General features: G+C 42.7%; 1 protein-coding gene across 3 annotated transcripts in view; it reads right to left on the bottom strand.

Annotated features, from left to right (window-relative positions):
* LINGO1 (leucine rich repeat and Ig domain containing 1) overlaps positions 1 to 18280 on the bottom strand; it is an 879967-nt gene that overhangs the window by 580272 nt on the left and 281415 nt on the right. For all 3 annotated transcript variants that reach the window (XM_067471268.1, XM_067471266.1, XM_067471267.1), the window contains one exon: positions 15223 to 15266. The gene's annotated coding sequence lies outside the window, so the exon portion shown is untranslated. The remainder of the gene's footprint in view (positions 1 to 15222; positions 15267 to 18280) is intronic.

Genomic DNA, 18280 nt, shown 5'->3' with positions numbered 1-18280 from the left:
TCACACTATTTCTGCATGGCTCAATATTGGATCGTAAGCTAATTTAAATATGAATTAATAATGACTTTAGAAACTAACAAACGCGATCAAACAAGCCTACTTATTAGGGCTGGGCGGTTTCATTTCGTTAATTCGTAATTAGTTAAAAATTCGTTATTTTTTTTTATAAAGAAGCGATAACGAACCATTCTGGAGCAACTTAAAAACGAAATGAATTTTTAATTCGTTTCGTAAATGCTTCGGATTCGTTATGTATTCGTTTCGTTATCGCTTTGAGGTCGTTTCATTATTATTTCCGCATGTCTGGGGCAAGTTTTATAGTTGTTTTTTGTTTAATTAGTGAAAAAAAAATATAAATATCACACCAACAGTCAACAACAGAGGGAGAGGGAAGCTTCAGAAGTTCCCCCTGTCCCATTTGGAGGTTTTTTAGCGTATTGCGTGGTCGCGTCCGCCATTAACGAATCGATTCGTTATTGTTTCGTAATTGTTTCGTTAATGTTTCTTAATTTTTTTAACATTTACGAAATTTCATAAATATCGAACTTTTTAAAAGGAAAATTTCGGAATTCTTTTAAATATCGAAACGCAAAAAACCCCAAAAAACGAATCGATTTTAGAAACAAATTTTTCCGTTGTTACCCAGGCCTAATACTTATCATACCTCTCAACCAATTTTAAAATACCATCTTCATAAAAACTTTACGCCTGTTTTGATAACCAAGCGTTCACTTCAACTGAAGCCACCAAATTGTCTGTAATCAAAGAAGGGCGAGCGGAGCGGCCATCTTTGAATTGTCGTACCCACTTACGCACTTTCCTTTCACTCATAACAGTATCACCGTACACTTCACAAATCTGTCGATGAATTTCTGCAGCAGGCAGGTTCCTTGCTGACAAAAACCGTATCAATTGGTTGGAAACCCACTCCAACCCGGGCTGGCTTCGAACGCATGACCTTTTCATCAGAGTGATTTTAATGCAGCTGAGACTGAGCCAGCTGTGCCACAATCCCGGTTTAGTAAAGTTTTTACTAAACATTTTTTTAAAAAAAACCTACAAGAGCTGTTTCCTTGAATTTTTCTTCAATGACACAACATAACCAGGGCCTCATTTCCCCCAAGTTTCAGAATGTTTCGGCCATCCAATGATTTTTTAGGATTTTTTTTTAAAAAAATCCATAAATATAATGTCTTTTAAAAAATCAAAAGAGGTTTCCCTCTGGAATTTCTCCTCATAATTCCTCATAATTCCTCATATTCCAGCCTACCTTCAAAAAGACTGAATTTTAGGACATTTTCAAAGCTGTACAAATGCAAATAACCGATACAACCTGCATGCACTTTCCTGAAGAATAATAGGAGTAGCTCTAAACAAATTGGGTTAATTGGAGTTTACTTTTCCCTGATGAAAAAGGACAGTCCCGATCCACTACCCGTTGCTTTGCAAAGACCTTTTGAGAATTGCCTTGCTGGGCAAAAATAATGATCTTGTCCCCAATCGATTAATTCACTGCTTACTTGATGAAGTAACCAAACAGTTTTGGAGCGAAACTAACACAGAGTTCATTTGTTACCACTAATATTTTATCATTGTCGTCACATTTTCTTTTTTCTCGCATCTGTACTCTGCAAGGACTATATTAAGCCAGCTATTGAATGCCGTAATTAATAATGCTGATGGTATCCAATTATGCTGTGAGCACATCCTAATTTGTATTTTTTTCCCTCCCAAATGGATATGGCAATGACAGAGCTGTCGAAAATCAGGAGTTGGGAAGAGGTGAGGGTTTTAACCTTTTCTCCTCCAAGAATGATCTTGATACAAGTTAGGTTCTTGTGGGTTTTTTTGGGCTATATGGCCATGTTTTAAAGGCATTTCTCCTGAAGTTTCGCCTTCATCTATGGCAAGCATCCTCAGAGGTAGTGAGGTCTGTTGGAATTAGTAAAATGGGTTTATATATCTGAGGAGACCATGAAAATGAACAAAATCTGGCTACCAGTACAAATATTCAATATGCTCAAATGTCAACACTGGTGGAGTGTTGTCATTTGAGAGTTGTAGTTGCTGGGATTTAAAGTTAACCTATAATCAAAGAGCATTCTGAACTCCACTAACGATAAAACTGGGCCAAAATTCCCACATAGAACTCCCATGACCAACAGAAAATACTGTGTTTTCTGATGGCCTTTGGCGACCCCTCTGACACCCCCCTCGCGATCCCCCCAGGGATCCCGACCCCCAGGTTGAGAAACGCTGATCTAATGTATTTTCTGCCAAAGCAGTCCCTATTGATCTACTGACATTTGTATGTTTTCAAACTGCTAGGGTGGCAGGAGCTGGACTAACAGTAGGAGCTCACCCCATCCCACGAATTTGAACAGCGCAGTTCATCAGCAGAAGGGTTTAATGCATTCTGCCACTGCGGCCGTATGGTTATCTTGACCAAGAAGAGATGGAGTTCATGGTGTTGTTGTTTCATTACTAATGGTCATGTTGCCCACTAAATACACAGGGATATTATATCAGCCCCCTCCCTCTTGACCTTCCAGAAAAAAAGTGAAAATGTAGCTATTTGAACAAGCCTTTGGAATCTAATATAACAGTCAAATACAGTATTAGACAAAAGTGAACATTTGGAATGGCTGAGATGACGATTTATGGACAATGATACTAACAATGAAGGCATTGGTTTTACATGTTTTATTGAATGTATTTAAATTCTGTTAATTGTATATTGTTAGGCATTGAATTGCTGCCTGGTTGCAAAGTGCCTTGAGTCACCTTCAGGTTCGAGAAAGGCGGGATAGAAATGTCGTAAACAAATAAAATAAATAAACAAAGAGAAAAAATAGGACAAGTGCAAAAAAGCCAGAATGGATGTCCAAAGAACTCCTAACTGTGCTAAAACACAAAAAGAGACATGCACAAGAAGTGGAAAAAGGGAGAAATCACCAAAGAAGAATTCAAACAAATAGCCAACACCTGTAGGGAAAAGGTCCACAAGGCTAAAGCACAAAATAAGCTCAGCCTTCTTAATAGTAGAAAAATGAAAAACAAGGAGGTGATAGTCAGGGGTGATTTGAATGCAATATTCCTGCTTCTTGGCAGAATGGGGTTGGACTGGATGGCCCATGAGGTCTCTTCCAACTCTGATTCTATGATTCTATGAGTGAAAACATCAGTATCAGGGTCATTGTTATCAACGAAAGCTGACTACTCCTGCCTCTGATTTATAGCTCTGAATTCCCCATGCAGGAGGTGCTAGGGCATCTCCCAATTAGCTCAGCGTTTTTAGCAGCTATCCTAGCTGAACGCAGTCTGTACTTTTCGTCTCTCTAGAAATGGGGTGATTTGACTGCGATATTCCTGCTTCTTGGCAGGGGGTTGGACTGAATGGCCCATGAGGTCTCTTCCAACTCTTTGATTCTATGATTCTATGAGTGAAAACATCAGTATCAGGGTCAATGTTATAAACGAAAGCTGACTACTCCTGCCTCTGATTTATAGCTCTGAATTCCCCACGCAGGAGGTGCTTACTTACTTACTTAGGCGATCCCTCGTTGGACGAGTAAGATGGTCTTCCGTTATGAATTTCTCTGTGGGTCCGTATGTGGCTGTGGAGCCCTATTCTTGCTCTGCATCTTCTTCCACAGTGAGGGCATTGGTTTCCAGGTGGAAGGCGGTCCCGGTCGGGGTTGGCTTGACGCGCCTTCCTCCTGGCACGTTTCTCTCTTTCACCCTCCACTCGTGCCTCCTCAAATTCTGCAGCACTGCTGGTCACAGCTGTCCTCCAGCTGGAGCGCTCAAGGGCCAGGGCTTCCCAGTTCTCAGTGTCTATGCCAGAGTTTTTAAGGTTGGCTTTGAGCCCATCTTTCAATCTCTTTTCCTGTCCACCAACGTTTCGTTTTCCGTTCTTAAGTTCGAAGTAGAGCAACTGCTTTGGGAGACGGTTGTCAGGAGGTGCTAGGGCGTTTCCCAATTAGCTCAGCGTTTTTAGCAGCTATCCTAGCTGAACGCAGTCTGTACTTTTCGTCTCTCTAGAAATGGGGTGATTTGACTGCAATATTCCTTCTTCTTGGCAGAATGGGGTTGGACTGGATGGCCCATGAGGTCTCTTCCAACTCTTTGATTCTATGATTCTATATGGAACATATCTCGTGAAAATATATCAGTCAGAATGATGGGTAGTGGAGATGTCGGTTTGGGGACTGTGGGCACTGCACCCCATAACAATCATTTTCCCTTTACATTCTGAAAAATATTCACAAATTCCTTTCTATTCTGTTTCCCTCCAAAGTACAATAAGACCTTCCTTTTTCTTGCAGAGGATATGGCATGAAACGCATTGCTCCCTCGTATCTCGTTCGGCCTTGGGAGACGCTGTAAATCTGCAAACAAATACGAAATAGTACCCTTCTCCCATTTCTACCGAAGCCTCTTTCATTGTCTCCGCGTCAGGCATCATTTAGCCAAAGCTGCCATGATGGATCCGAACAGGTGGTCTTTTAATTACAATTTAGGCCTTTCATCTCTCGGTGACAATTCATAACAGAGGCACTTCCCTGAAATCAGGAGGATAAATGGGAAGCCTCTCGCTTGCAGAAGCAGGGGATTTATTCCTGGGCTCAAGGCAATTCTACCTATGATGCGGTGGTGCTATATAAGGCCAGGCAGAATATTCTTAAGCGCAGAATATTGGATGGAATTTGGAGCGGATTGGAAGGAGGATTCCGCTTAATTCAGGTTTGCTTTGGAAACAGAGCTGAGAGCTCACACATCGGTAGGGAAATCTTAGTGATTCTTTTTCTTTTCCTCCTCCCTCCATCATTCCATTCAATTTTAGTTTGAACATTAAAGACTCTCTTACAAGTGCCGAATTTATCAGTAAATTAAATTCAGCACCTTGGATAGCTCCATGGATTATTTATTTATCGTGTCATCCACAACCAGACTATTGTATTATATTTCTAATAGAACAAAACAAACAAACAGGTTAAAAAAACACAAAGTTTGCAAACTTGGTAGTTGATTAAATGTCGTTTGACCAGTATCTGGCCCCTTGGAGTGCCTCTGGTGTTGCCGCAAGAAGGTCCTCCATTGTGCATGTGGCAGGGCTCAGGGTGCATTGCAGCAGGTGGTCAGTGGTTTGCTCTTCTCCGCACTCACATGTCGAGGATTCCACTTTGTGGCCCCATTTCTTAAGGTTGGCTCTGCATCTCGTGGTGCCAGAGCGCAGTCTGTTCAGTGCCTTCCAAGTTGCCCAGTCTTCTGTGTGCCCAGGAGGGAGTCCCTCATCTGGTATCACCCACGGATTGAGGTGCTGGGTTTGAGCCTGCCACTTTTGAACTCTTGCTTGCTGAGGTGTTCCAGCGAGTGTCTCTGTAGATCTTAGAAAACTATTTCTTGATTTAAGTCGACGTCCTGGCTGATACCTAAACAGGGGATGAGCTGGAGATGTCTCTGCCTTAGTCCTTTCACTATTGGCTGCTACTTCCCGGCGGATGTCAGGTGGTACAATACCGGCTAAGCTGTGTAATTTCTCCAGTGGTGTAGGGCGCAGACACCCTGTGATAATGCGGCATGTCTCATTCAGAGCCACATCCACTGTTTTAGTGTGGTGAGATGTGTTCCACACTGGGCATGCGTACTCAGCAGCAGAGTAGCATAGTGCAAGAGCAGATGTCTTCACTGTATCTGGTTGTGATCCCCAGGTTGTGCCAGTCAGCTTTCGTATGATATTGTTTCTAGCACCCACTTTTTGTTTGATGTTCAGGCAGTGCTTCTTGTAGGTAAGAGCACGGTCCAGAGTGACTCCCAGGTATTTGGGTGTGTTGCAATGCTCCAGTGGGATTCCTTCCCAGGTCATCCTCAGAGCTCGGGATGCTTGTCTGTTCTTGAGATGAAAAGCACATGTCTGTGTTTTAGATGGATTAGGGATCAGTTGGTTTTCCCTGTAATAGGCAGTAAGAGCACCTAGAGCTTTGGAGAGTTTCTGTTCTACCATCTCAAAGCTCCCTACTTGAGCAGTAATGGCATGATCATCAGCATAGATGAAACTCTCTGTCCCTTCTGGCAGTGGCTGGTCATTTGTGTAGACGTTGAATATGGATGGAGCAAGCACGCTCCCCTGAGGCAGGCCGTTCTTCTGGCAATGATGGCAATGAGTTTTTGGCTTCATCTACACCAGGGGTCCTCAAGTTTTTTAAACCGGGGGCCAGTTCACTGTCCCTCAGACCGTTGGAGGACCAGACTATAGTTTTAAAAAAATCAATAAAAAAATTCCTATGCACATTGCACATATCTTATTTTGCTGTGTGGAAGGGCCCTTAGAGGGGGTTCTTTCTCGCCCACTGTTGCAATCCAGAGCAGGAAACGAGGTCCTAAGATAACTATCCACCACACTTGACTGTGAAAAACAATCCTTTTTTTATTGAAGAAAAATGGTTACAGAATAAAGGAAAAATGCAAGTCAAAAGCCACAGCAAAATCAGCAAACATGAATTTAAATGGACAAAAACAAAACCCAAAGCCACACTGTAGAATACTGGAACCTGTTAGCAATCCACATAGGGCTGGGCAACCACGGAAAAATTTGTTTCTAAACTCAATTCGTTTTTAGGGGGGGTTGCATTTCAATTTTTAAAAGAATTCCAAAATTTTTCTTTAAAAAAGTTCGAAATTTACAAAATTTCGGAAATTACGAATCAATTACGAATCGATTCGGTAATGGCGGACGCGACCGCGCAATACGCTAAAAAAACCCTCCAAATGGGACAGGGGGAACTTCTGAAGCTTCCCTCTCTCTCTGTTGTTGACTGTTGGTGTGATAATTATATTTTTTTTCACTGATAAAACAAACAACAACTATAAAACTTGCACCAGACATGCGGAAATAATAACAAAACAATTTCAAAACGATTTTGAAACAATTTGGAAACAATTACGAAATGAATTGAAAAATTTGTTTCGATTTTTAGTTGCTCCTGAATGGTTCAATATTGCTTCGTTATAAAAAAAAATAACGAATTAATAATGAATTACGAAATTAACGAACGAAACCGCCCAGCCCTATGTATTTGATATCCTAGAAATCTTTCAAGACAATGGCCAGGAAAACCGGGAGAACTGCCAAGGTCTTCATCAATCTGAAATGATGCCTGAACAGAGAAAGTCAGCCCAGCGGAAGGCACTTAAAGCCGAAGAATTGGTTCCGTGAACCGCCTCTCTGCTTTGAAGCCGTTGTTTGTATTTCTTTTAATCGGGAAGACCTTCGCAAGCTGAGTGATTTACTTCTGTCTTGCCAAATCTGGCCCCTTCTGTTCTCATTAAAGTTACCAGATGCAGAAGGGAGTGAAAGGTCATGGCTTCCCTCTGAAAAATTCTCATGAACACTGGTACTTTCATTTTCCAAATCTACAGAAGTTTCTTCCTCACTAATTTCAGGAGCATTGGCATTTTCCAAATCTACAGAAGTTTCCTCCTCACTAATTTCAGGAGCATTGGCATCAAGAGGTACATTTTCATCAGCATCAGTAAATATATTTTCATTAGCATCAGGAGGAACAAACAGAGAACCAGGTTCAAGTTCAAACTCAGGCTGAACCCCAACACCCTCTTTAGGCAGTAATTTCAGGAGCAGAGAATGGGAAATCTTCCTATTTCTAGTCTCAACAAAATCTGGCTACCAGTATTTAAAAAAACTCTAAAATTATAACTGTAAATAAAGAACAACACACAAACACAGGGGAACTCCAGACAAGAAACAATCAGGGCCAGCTAATCACCTCTCAACAAAGGATTCTCCCTAAAAACTGTCAAGCTATGAAGTGGTAATCAAGGTGGCCAATGGAAACATTCATACCTACCTCCAACAGACAAGAGTTCTTTCTCCCACCCTGGATCTCCCACAATTTTCCTAGTTAAAGGTTTTCCTCTGACATGAAGTCCAGTCGTGTCTGACTCTGGGGTGTGGTGCTCACCTGCATTTCTAAGTTGAAGAGCCGGCGTTGTCCGTAGACACCTCCAAGGTCATGTGGCCATGCAGTGCTGCTCTTCCCGATGGGCAGCGTAAGCCTGCCAAGGGAGGAGCAGCACCATGCAGCCTACTCTCGCATAAAGCACTTTGACAGGTGCTTTACGCGAGAGTAGGCCATGCGGAGCACTGGGGGCGTGGCCTTCAAGAAGAGCTGTGCTTAGCCACGCCCACCTCGTCCCTCTGTTCACCGCAAGGGAAGGAAGGGAAACTGCGAGATTTTAATGGTTCTGGAGGGAGGGAGGGGCACCTCCCATTAATGAAGCAAACAAAGCGATTCGTATTTCGTGATATTTCCGATCTTTTTTTCAAGAAAATTTCAGAAATAATTTCAAAATTGAATCACCAGCACCCTCTACATCCGAAACGAGTTTTGAACCTTTTTTTTTTTTTTGGATCACCCTAGCCTAATATATACGCAAACACATACATACACATATATACTAGGGCTGGGCGGTTTCGTTCGTTAATTTCGTAATTCCTTATTAATTCATTTTTTTATAACGAAGCGATATTGAACCATTCAGGAGCAACTAAAAAATGAAACGAATTTTTAAAATTTATTTCGTAATTGTTTCGTAATTGTTTCGAAATTGTTTCGTTATTATTTCGTTATTATTTCCGTATGTCTGGTGCAAGTTTTATGGTTGTTGTTTGTTTTATCAGTGATAAAAAATAAATTATCACACCAACAGTCAACAACAGAGGGAGAGGGAAGCTTCAGAAGTTCCCCCTGTCCCATCTGGAGGGTTTTTTAGCGTATTGCGCAATCTCGTCCACCATTAACGAATCGAGGGAAGATCTAGGGAAGTAATGCTACCCCTCTATTCTGTTTTGGTTAGACCACATCTGGAATATTGTGTCCAGTTCTGGGCACCACAATTCAAGAGAGATATTGACAAGCTGTGTCCAGAGGAGAGCGACTAAAATGATAAAAGGTCTGGAGAACAAGCCCTATGAGGAGCGGCTTAAGGAGTTGGACATGTTTAGCCTGAAGAAGAGAAGCCTGAGAGGGGATATGATAGCCATGTATAAATATGTGAGAGGAAGCCACAGGAAGGAGGAGGGAGCAAGCTTGTTTTCTGCTTCCTTGGAGACTAGGACGCAAGGGAACAATGGCTTCAAACTACAAGAGAGGAGATTCCATCTGAACATGAGGAAGAACTTCCTGACTGTGAGAGCCGTTCAGCAGTGGAACTCTCTGCCCCGGAGTGTGGTGGAGGCTCCTTCTTTGGAAGCTTTTAAACAGAGGCTGGATGGCCATCTGTCAGGGGTGATTTGAATGCAATATTCCTGCTTCTTGGCAGAATGGGGTTGGACTGGATGGCCCATGAGGTCTCTTCCAACTCTTTGATTCTATGATTCTATGTTTCTATGATTCTATGATTCGTTATTGTTTCGAAATTGTTTCGTAATTTCTGAAATTTCGTAAATATCGAACTTTTTTAAAGAAAAAATTCGGAATTCTTTTAAAAAATGAAACGCAAAAACCCCCTAAAAACGAATCGAGTTTAGAAACAAATTTTTCCGTGCTTGCCCAGCCCTAATATATACAAACACAAAACACATATACACAGACTGGGCCACAGCAACGCGTGGCAGGGGACAGCTAGTTATTATTATTGTCATAGTTACTTTGTAATAGGAAATGGAAATAGATGCCCATCTGCATCTTCTGGAACAGTGAATGCCCAAAGAATAAGCAACAACGTTGGCTGTAGAACATAGCAAATGCATTTTCATAACCATTACAACAGGGAAGGCAACTAAACAGAGAGAAGAAACATCGCAGATAAATGTCACTGAATAGATTAGTTGCTAGAAAGGAAAGAGGAAAAAATGGCCCAGCTGTCTCTCTTATCTGGTCCGTGACAAGAGTAAATTGCTTGTGCCGGTGAAATGAGCAAACTAAACTGCAGAGGCTTGTTTTCCCTCTTGATGAGTCATCAAATCATCTCTGCACCGATATTTCCAACTTGGTCCAAATGCAACTCAACACGAAAGTGACCAAATAGTCTCACCAAGCTACAATCCCCAGGACTGTATTAGCAGGGAGCCATGACAGCGCAACTGTATCCATCCTACACTTAAGATGCACCCCATGTGATGGCGCAAGTGGCACCACCTATGTATAGAACTGTTAGTTGTAAGACTTAAACTTACAACTTGATGTATCATGCTTAATCCTGCACCTTTTTACCCTGCTTATGTATAGTTGTATGGATTGGTTGCTTGTAGCTGTCAATCAGTACTGTTTGGCTCCACCTCTTCCTGCAAGAGGGGAGAACTTCCTTTTTCTTCTTCATTCTGCCTTCAGAGTTCGTACCAGATGGACGTGAGTAATAGACCTGACTCTAAATGACCCTGATTTAAGTTACCTCTTAGCACCAGTTCTGAGGTTTTTACCCCTGGGATTCATGCTTTATGTCCAGATCGTCCTGGACAGTTATTGAGGAGACCCAGGCGCCTTCAAGCTGGTTCTTTTGGCACCAAAGGAAGATCCTGAATCTTCAAAACATAGGCCATCTGAACTGGGGTTGTGGTTTGCTCGATGGCATTCACAGCCATCGAGGAAAGAGGAAACTTGGTGAGGCTTCTCAGCTTCAAACCCCTTGGACCCAGGACTAATTGAGACTGTAACGTATGTTTTCCTTTACCCCTCTAAAGTTTTCCAGCTCATTGCTTTAAAGAAATGACTTTGTGATAAATAAAACTTATTTTGAGCTATTTACAGCGTTTTGGGTTCTTGGGAGTTCCAGTTTCCTATAGGAAGGCAAGAAGCAATCCCCTGGGGGAAAGATGCCACGTCCATCCCCCAGGCACGACTGCACACCCCACAACATTGTTTCACAACCTTCCTAATGCCACAACCCCTTAATACAGTTCCTCATGTTGTGGTGACCCCCAACCATAACATTATTTTCGTTGCTACTTCATAACTGTAATTTTGCTACCGTTATGAATTGTAATGTAAATATCTGATATGCAGGATGTATTTTCATTCCCTGGACCAAATTTGGTACAAATACCCAATATGCCCAAATTTGAATACTGGTGGGGTTGGTGGTGGGGATTGATTCTCTCATTTGTGATTTGTAGTTGCTGGGATTTATAGTTCACCTATAAGCATTCGGAACTCCACCAACTGTGAAATTGAACCAAACTTGACACACGGGACTCCCATAACCATCAGAAAATTGTGGAAGGGTTTGGTGGGCATTGACCTTGAGTTTTGGAGTTGTAGTTCACTTACATCCAGAGAGCACTGTGGACTCAAACGATGATAGATCTGGACCAAAATTGGCACAAATACTCAATATGCCCAAATGTGAACACTGGTGGAGTTTGGGGAAAATAGGCCTTGACATTTAGGAGTTGTAGTTGCTGGGATTTATAGTTCACCTATAATCAAAGAGCATTTGGAACTCCACCAACTGTGGAATTGAACCAAACTTGACACACAGGACTCCCATAACCATCAGAAAATTGTGGAAGGGTTTGGTGGGCATTGAGCTTGAGTTTTGTAGTACACCTACATCCAGAGAGCACTGTGGACTCAAAAAATGACAGATCTGGACCAAACTTGGCACAAATACTCAATGTGCCCAAATATGAACATTTGTAGTTACTGGGATTTATAGTTTACCTACAATCAAAGAGCATTCTGAACCCAATCTAAGATAGAATTGGGCCAAACTTCTCACACAGAACCCCTATACCTTGAAGGGCCACTCTGGCACAAGCCTTCCTACATCCTTGTGCACTCTCCCTCACCTGCGCATGTGCATCACGCTGCCACGCACCAAGCATGACTGCTCTCCCCTCCCCCCTTGGAGTCTCAGACCCAGCCCTCCCCTTGGCTGTAAGTCTGCCCAATCACAGTGGAGGACGGATTTTGGTAGGAGGATTTGCTGTCTGTTTCCAAAAAGGAAGAGAAGGACAGGTGGGGAGATCTTCGGCTTTCTCTGCCAAAGGGCTTCCTAAGACTGAAATCATGGAGGAATTTAAAAGGGTCTGGCCCTAAAGGAGAGACCCTGCGGACCCACCAAAGAGAGCTCGCTACAATGGTGAGCAAAGAGGAGCCCAATTTAGAAGGTTTTTCCTAAGTTCCCAAAAGAAATCTCACCAAAGTTGAAGGAAGCGCCACTAAGATGATTTTATTGCGATTCAGCTGAAAAGGATGCAAAACAGCAATATTTCGCCAAGATAAGCATAACATGTGTACAAATAAAAGCCTTTTTTATACAGAAACAGAGTTGCCAGGTTTGAATCTCTCATTCCCGGCCCTTCTGCCGGCTCGACGATGATTGGCTGGAGTTCTACAGCTGGAAGGAGGCTTGGCCTCCTCCTAAGCACCTGGGCCAATCACTGGGCTTCTGCCGCCTCGGCGTCCTGACAAATCAGGAGAAAGGGAGGTGGGACAAGAGGGAAACAATGGATTCTTGAGAGGATTATGGGGGTAGGAAATGTCCATGCAGCCAGCAAGTCCTGGGGCCTGCGAGCCAGCCATTCTTATTGTCAGCGAGTGGCTACAATAAACATTGATGTTTGGCGATCCTGCCAAGATTTGGATTTTTCCAGTGCGGAGATATGGGAACAATGGGGAACTTTGGCTGAAGTCTTTAGTGAAAGAAAAGTTGAATGGGTGACAGATTAGGATGAGGTGCGGCTTTCCAAAGGCCTCCTCCATCCTATTGAGATATGATCATAATTGCCAAATGACCGCTTCCTCTGGGGGACCAACTCCGAGCCCAGAGGTCATGGTCCTTTGCACGGTCCATGCAAATAGTGACTTTTGATAAGGGTCTTTTTCAACTGGAGATTTCCTTCTTTCCAGGGTCACGCAGGGGTGGCTGCCTTGTATTTTTATACATTTTTCAATAAAGGGAAGTTGGGCAAAAGGGTCAGGAAAAAGTCAAGATACACAGGGAGGAATATAGAAATATAGAAATCATGTTATAGAATACATACCCACTTATCCCTCCCACCAGAGTCCCATAGAAGTTCAAGAGAGCACATCAGTGTAAAGGGAGGTGGTTTCTCAGTAATAAATGTGCAACCTTCTGCTATATATGAAACCTAGGGCATAAAACCTTGATTCAACATGGTACACACTATTCAACATGGGAAGGGTCTTTGTTGTTGTTAGTGTCTTGGCAAATTGACCAAGGCTTAACCCTTATTATCCAGTCTGGTGTCCTTGTCCTTAGCAAAACTATAAGTTACTATCTTTTATTTTGGGTGGGGGGGGGGTCATGTTTGACTTCAAGACCACCAGAAATATCTGTTTTCTGATGGATTTTGATGGCTCCTCTGAAACCCCCTCGTGACCCTCCCCAGGGGTCCTGCACCCCAGGTTGAGAAACACTTCCCTACAACAATATATCACAATAAAAAGTTTGCCTTTAGCATTTGCTGACCATAGTCAAGCATAAGTAACAGTTATGACACAAAACTCTGCTACACACATCAAAACAATGTATTGTCGAAGGCTTACCAAACCAAACGCAGCATTGCCCAAACACGAAGCAAGGAACATGAAAGGCATTGCAGACTACTTCAGCCAGAGAAGTCAGCCATAGCAGAGCATCTGATGAACCAACCTGGACACAGCATATTGTTTGAGAACACAGAAATGCTGGACCACTCCAACAACCACCATGTCAGACTACACAGAGAAGCCATTGAAATCCACAAGCATGTGGACAATTTCAACAGAAAGGAAAAAACCACGAAAATGAACAAAATCTGGCTACCAGTATTAAAAAACTCAAAAATTACAACAGCAAAACAACAGAGAGTAAACAATCAGGCACATCAAATCACTCCCAACAAAAGATTCCCCCCAGGCACTTCCAAGCCATTAAATGCTAATCAAGATTGTCAGTTGAAACATTCACACCTAGCTCCAGCAGACAAAAGTCCTTTGTTCCACCCTAGTCATTCCACAGATATATAAACCCTTTTTTCCTGCTTCCAACAGACCTCACTACCTCTGAGGATGCTTGCCATAGATGCAGGCAAAATGTCAGGAGAAAATGCCTCTAGAACATGGCCATATAGCCCGGGAAAACCTACAACAACCCATCAAAACAATGTTTGGAAAGTGGACCATAGATTACTTGCTGGCTCTCTAGTTTTATAGACCTCGATTAGAGCCTCCATACAGTAGCAATATTTTTTTTTCCTGTCCTCTCTCCACATTTGCGGTTTTGACGTTTGCGGATTTGATTATTCGTGGATTGGATTAAATATGTTCTCTCTACATCCTCCAGTTTGGTCATGTGGGAGGACCGAGAGGTTTCCAACCAAAGGTGGGAGGAAAACATGAGCCAACAATGTCATGTAGTGGCAAAAAAGCCAATGGGATTTTGGCCTACATCAATCGGAGTCATGTGTCTAGATCCAGGGAAGCCATGCTCCCCATGCTCTATTCTGCCTTGGTTAGACCACACCTGGAATATTGTGTCCAATTCTGGGCATCACAATTGAAGGGAGATATTGACAAGCTGGAATGTGTCCAGAGGAGGGCGACCCATATGATCAAGGGTCTGGAGAACAAGCCCTGTGAGGAGCGGCTTAAGGAGCTGGGCATGTTTAGCCTGAAGAAGAGAAGGCTGAGAGGAGACATGATGGCCATGTATAAATATGTGAGAGGAAGTCACAGGGAGGAGGGAGCAAGCTTGTTTTCTGCTTCCCTGGAGACTAAGACGCAATGGAGCAATGGCTTCAAACTACAAGAAAGGAGATTCCATCTGAACATTAAGAAGAACTTCATGACTGTGAGTGCTGTTCAGCAGTGGAATTCTCTGCCCTGGAGTGTGGTGGAGGCTCCTTCTTTGGAGGCTTTGAAACAGAGGCTGGATGGCCATCTGTCGGGGGTGCTTCAAATGTGATTTTCCTGCCTCCTGGCAGAATGGGGTTGGACAGGATGGCCCATGAGGTCCCTTCCAACACTAGGATTCTATGATTCTTTGGGTTTCCTATGAAAGGTGACCATAAAGTCATGTAGGAAGGCCCAGAAATTCCTATAGAGATGTAACAAAAGAGTAATCTTTCATGTCTTTTGATAGGGGTCCTGTACCCCTAACCTCAGCAAATGTGGAGAGCTCATTGTGCTTTTCAAAGCCCACAGTGATGTTCAGAACACAATTCAACACAATGAAAGAATTTTTCAATGCACTTACCAGGAACCAAAAGTTGTCCAGGACCTTCTGTATAGATGAGAAACCTGCAGAAGAACAAAAGATACCATTTCAAAAAACTACTGAGAGACAAATACAGCCAGGCTTTCAAGCCAGCTTCTCTTCTTTCTCCATCTGAAAGGTTTAAAATTCTTGGATTATGGAGTTATCCTATATACCAGTGGTTCTCAACCTTCCTAATGCCACGATCCCTTAATAGAGTTCCTCATATTGTGGTGACCCCCAACCATAACATTATTTTTGTTGCTACTTCATAACTGTAATTTTACTTCTGTTATGAATCTTAATGTAAATATCTGATATGCAGGATGTATTTTCATTCACTGGACCAAATTTGGCCCAAATATCCGATATACCCAAATCTGAATACTGGTGGAGTTCCAGGGGGGATTGATTTTGTCATTTGGGAGTTGTAGTTGCTGGGATTTATAGTTCACCTACAATCAAATAACTGTGGGTTAAAGCTGTTAGTGGAAGCGGAAGCCTGTCTGTGCAAGTGGGCACCCCAACCACATACTTAGGTATATAGAAGATAGATGTATATATTAGGGCTGGGTAAACACGGGAAAATTTGTTTCTAAACTTGATTCGTTTTTAGGGAGTTTTTGCGTTTCGTTTTTTAAAAGAATTCTGAAATTTTCCTTTAAAAAAAGTTCGATATTTACGAAATTTCGGAAATTACGAAACAATAACGAATTGATTCGTTAATGGCGGACGCAATTGCGCAATACACTAAAAAACCCTCCAGATGGGACAGGGGGAACTTCTGAAGCTTCCCTCTCCCTCTGTTGTTGACTGTTGGTGTGATAATTTATTTTTTTATCACTGATAAAACAAACAACAACTATAAAACTTGCACCAGACATACGGAAATAATAACGAAATAATAACGAAACAATTACGAAACAATTACGAAATAAATTTTAAAAATTCGTTTCGATTTTTAGTTGCTCCTGAATGGTTCAATATCACATCGTTATAAAAAAAAATAACGAATTAATAACGAATTACGAAATTAACGAACGAAACCACCCAGCCCTAGTATATATATATCAGGCATAGACAGACAGTCAGCCACTGACTGGCACAACCTGGGGATCACAACCAGACACAGTGAAGACATCTGTCCTTGTGCTTTGCTCCTCTATTGCTGAGTACGCAAGCCCAGTGTGGAACACATCTCAACACATTAAAACAGTAGATGTGGCTCTTAATGAGACATGCCACATTTTCACGGGTTGTCTGTGCTCTACACCACTGCAGAAATTACACTGCCTTCCTTCTGGAAACCGATGCCCTCACTGCGGGAGAACATGCCAGTCAAGAATCGGGCTCCACAGTCACCTTACGGACCCATCACGAGGACACTACACTTGGAGGACCATCATCCTCAGACTACGAGGGATCGCCTAAGTAAGTAAGTATAGCCTGAAAAACCATCAACAAGCCAGTGATTCCAGCCATGAAATCCTTCGACAATACACTGCTGGTTTAGTTAATACTCTGTTCAATATCTTCACTCTGCAACAGACAGACCACGAGAGCAGGAAAACCCCCACCTCTGACTTCATTGTTCAATATATTTTTTAAAATGCCTTTTTGGATGGAAAAAAACTGGGTGTACTAAACGGAAAGCAAAAAGAGACACACAGACACCATTGCTTTTGTCCTTAATAGCGACACTTCTTTATTCCCCATATAAATCTGAGTGTATTTAGGGTTGTTTCTTTTCTTTTCTTTTTCCAAAAGGCAATGTTCTCGGTTCTCTGTATGAAAAAGGCAGCCTATTAGTCATCCACAATATGGCATTATTGCCAACTGCTTCTGTTTTCTGGAGGAAGAGGAGGAGGACGGGGAAAGTGTGAGCAGCACGAAAGAATCGCTCTGAAGTAGAGAGAAGAGTGTTTCTTCCGACATTTGGAGGAGAAGAAGAAGGGAAAAAAAAGGTGTGATGGTGAGAAAAGCCACTCTGGCAAACCAAGCTTTTAGGGATTATTTTTAAAGCGCGTATTTATTTTAAGCTAAAGGGATGGCAGTCTCAGGGTGCATCAATACTGCAGTTAATTGAGGTTGGCCCCACTCAATGCTATGCATTAGGCCTGGGTGTTGTTGTTCATTCGTTCAGTCGTCTCCGACTCTTCGTGACCTCATGGACCAGCCTACGCCAGAGCTCCCTGTCGGCCGTTACCACCCCCAGCTCCCTCAAGGTCAGTCCAGTCACTTCAAGGATGCCATCCATCCATCTTGCCCTTGGTCGGCCCCTCTTCCTTTTGCCTTCCACTTTCCCCAGCATAATTGTCTTCTCTAGGCTTTCCTGTCTCCTCATGATGTGGCCAAAGTACTTCAACTTTGTCTCTAGTATCTTTCCCTCAAGTGAGCAGTCAGGCTTTATTTCCTGGAGGATGGACTGGTTGGATCTTCTCGCAGTCCAAGGCACTCTCAGCACTTTCCTCCAACACCACAGCTCAAAAGCATCGATCTTCCTTCGCTCAGCCTTCCCTAAGGTCCAGCTCTCACATCCGTAGGTGACTACAGGGAAGACCATGGCTTGGACTAGGCAATGGATCTTTGTTGCCAGTCTGATGTCTCTACTCTTCACTATTTTATCGAGACTGGACATTGCTCTCCTCCCAAGAAGGAAGCGTCTTCTGATTTCCTGGCTACAGTCTGCATCTGCAGTAAGCTTTGCACCTAGAAATACAAAGTCTGTCACGGCCTCCACGGTTTCTCCCTCTATTTTCCAGTTGTCAATCATTCTTGTTGCCATAATCTTGGTTTTTTTGACGTTTAGCTGCAACCCGGCTTTTGCGCTTTCTTCTTTCACCTTGATTAGAAGGCTCCTCAGCTCCTCCTCGCTTTCGGCCATCAGGCCTGGGTAACAACGGAAAAATTTGTTTCTAAAATCGATTTGTATTTGGGGGGTTTTTTTGTTTCGATATTTAAAATAATTACAAAATTTTCCCTTAAAAAAGTTCGGTATTTACAAAATTTCGTTAATATTAACGAATCAATTCGTTAAAATGGCGGCCGCGGTTGCCGA

Source organism: Anolis sagrei, chromosome 9 (assembly GCF_037176765.1).
Source record: "Anolis sagrei isolate rAnoSag1 chromosome 9, rAnoSag1.mat, whole genome shotgun sequence".
NCBI classification, from domain to species: Eukaryota; Metazoa; Chordata; class Lepidosauria; order Squamata; family Dactyloidae; genus Anolis; species Anolis sagrei.
This window is presented reverse-complemented; position numbering and strand designations above follow the sequence as displayed.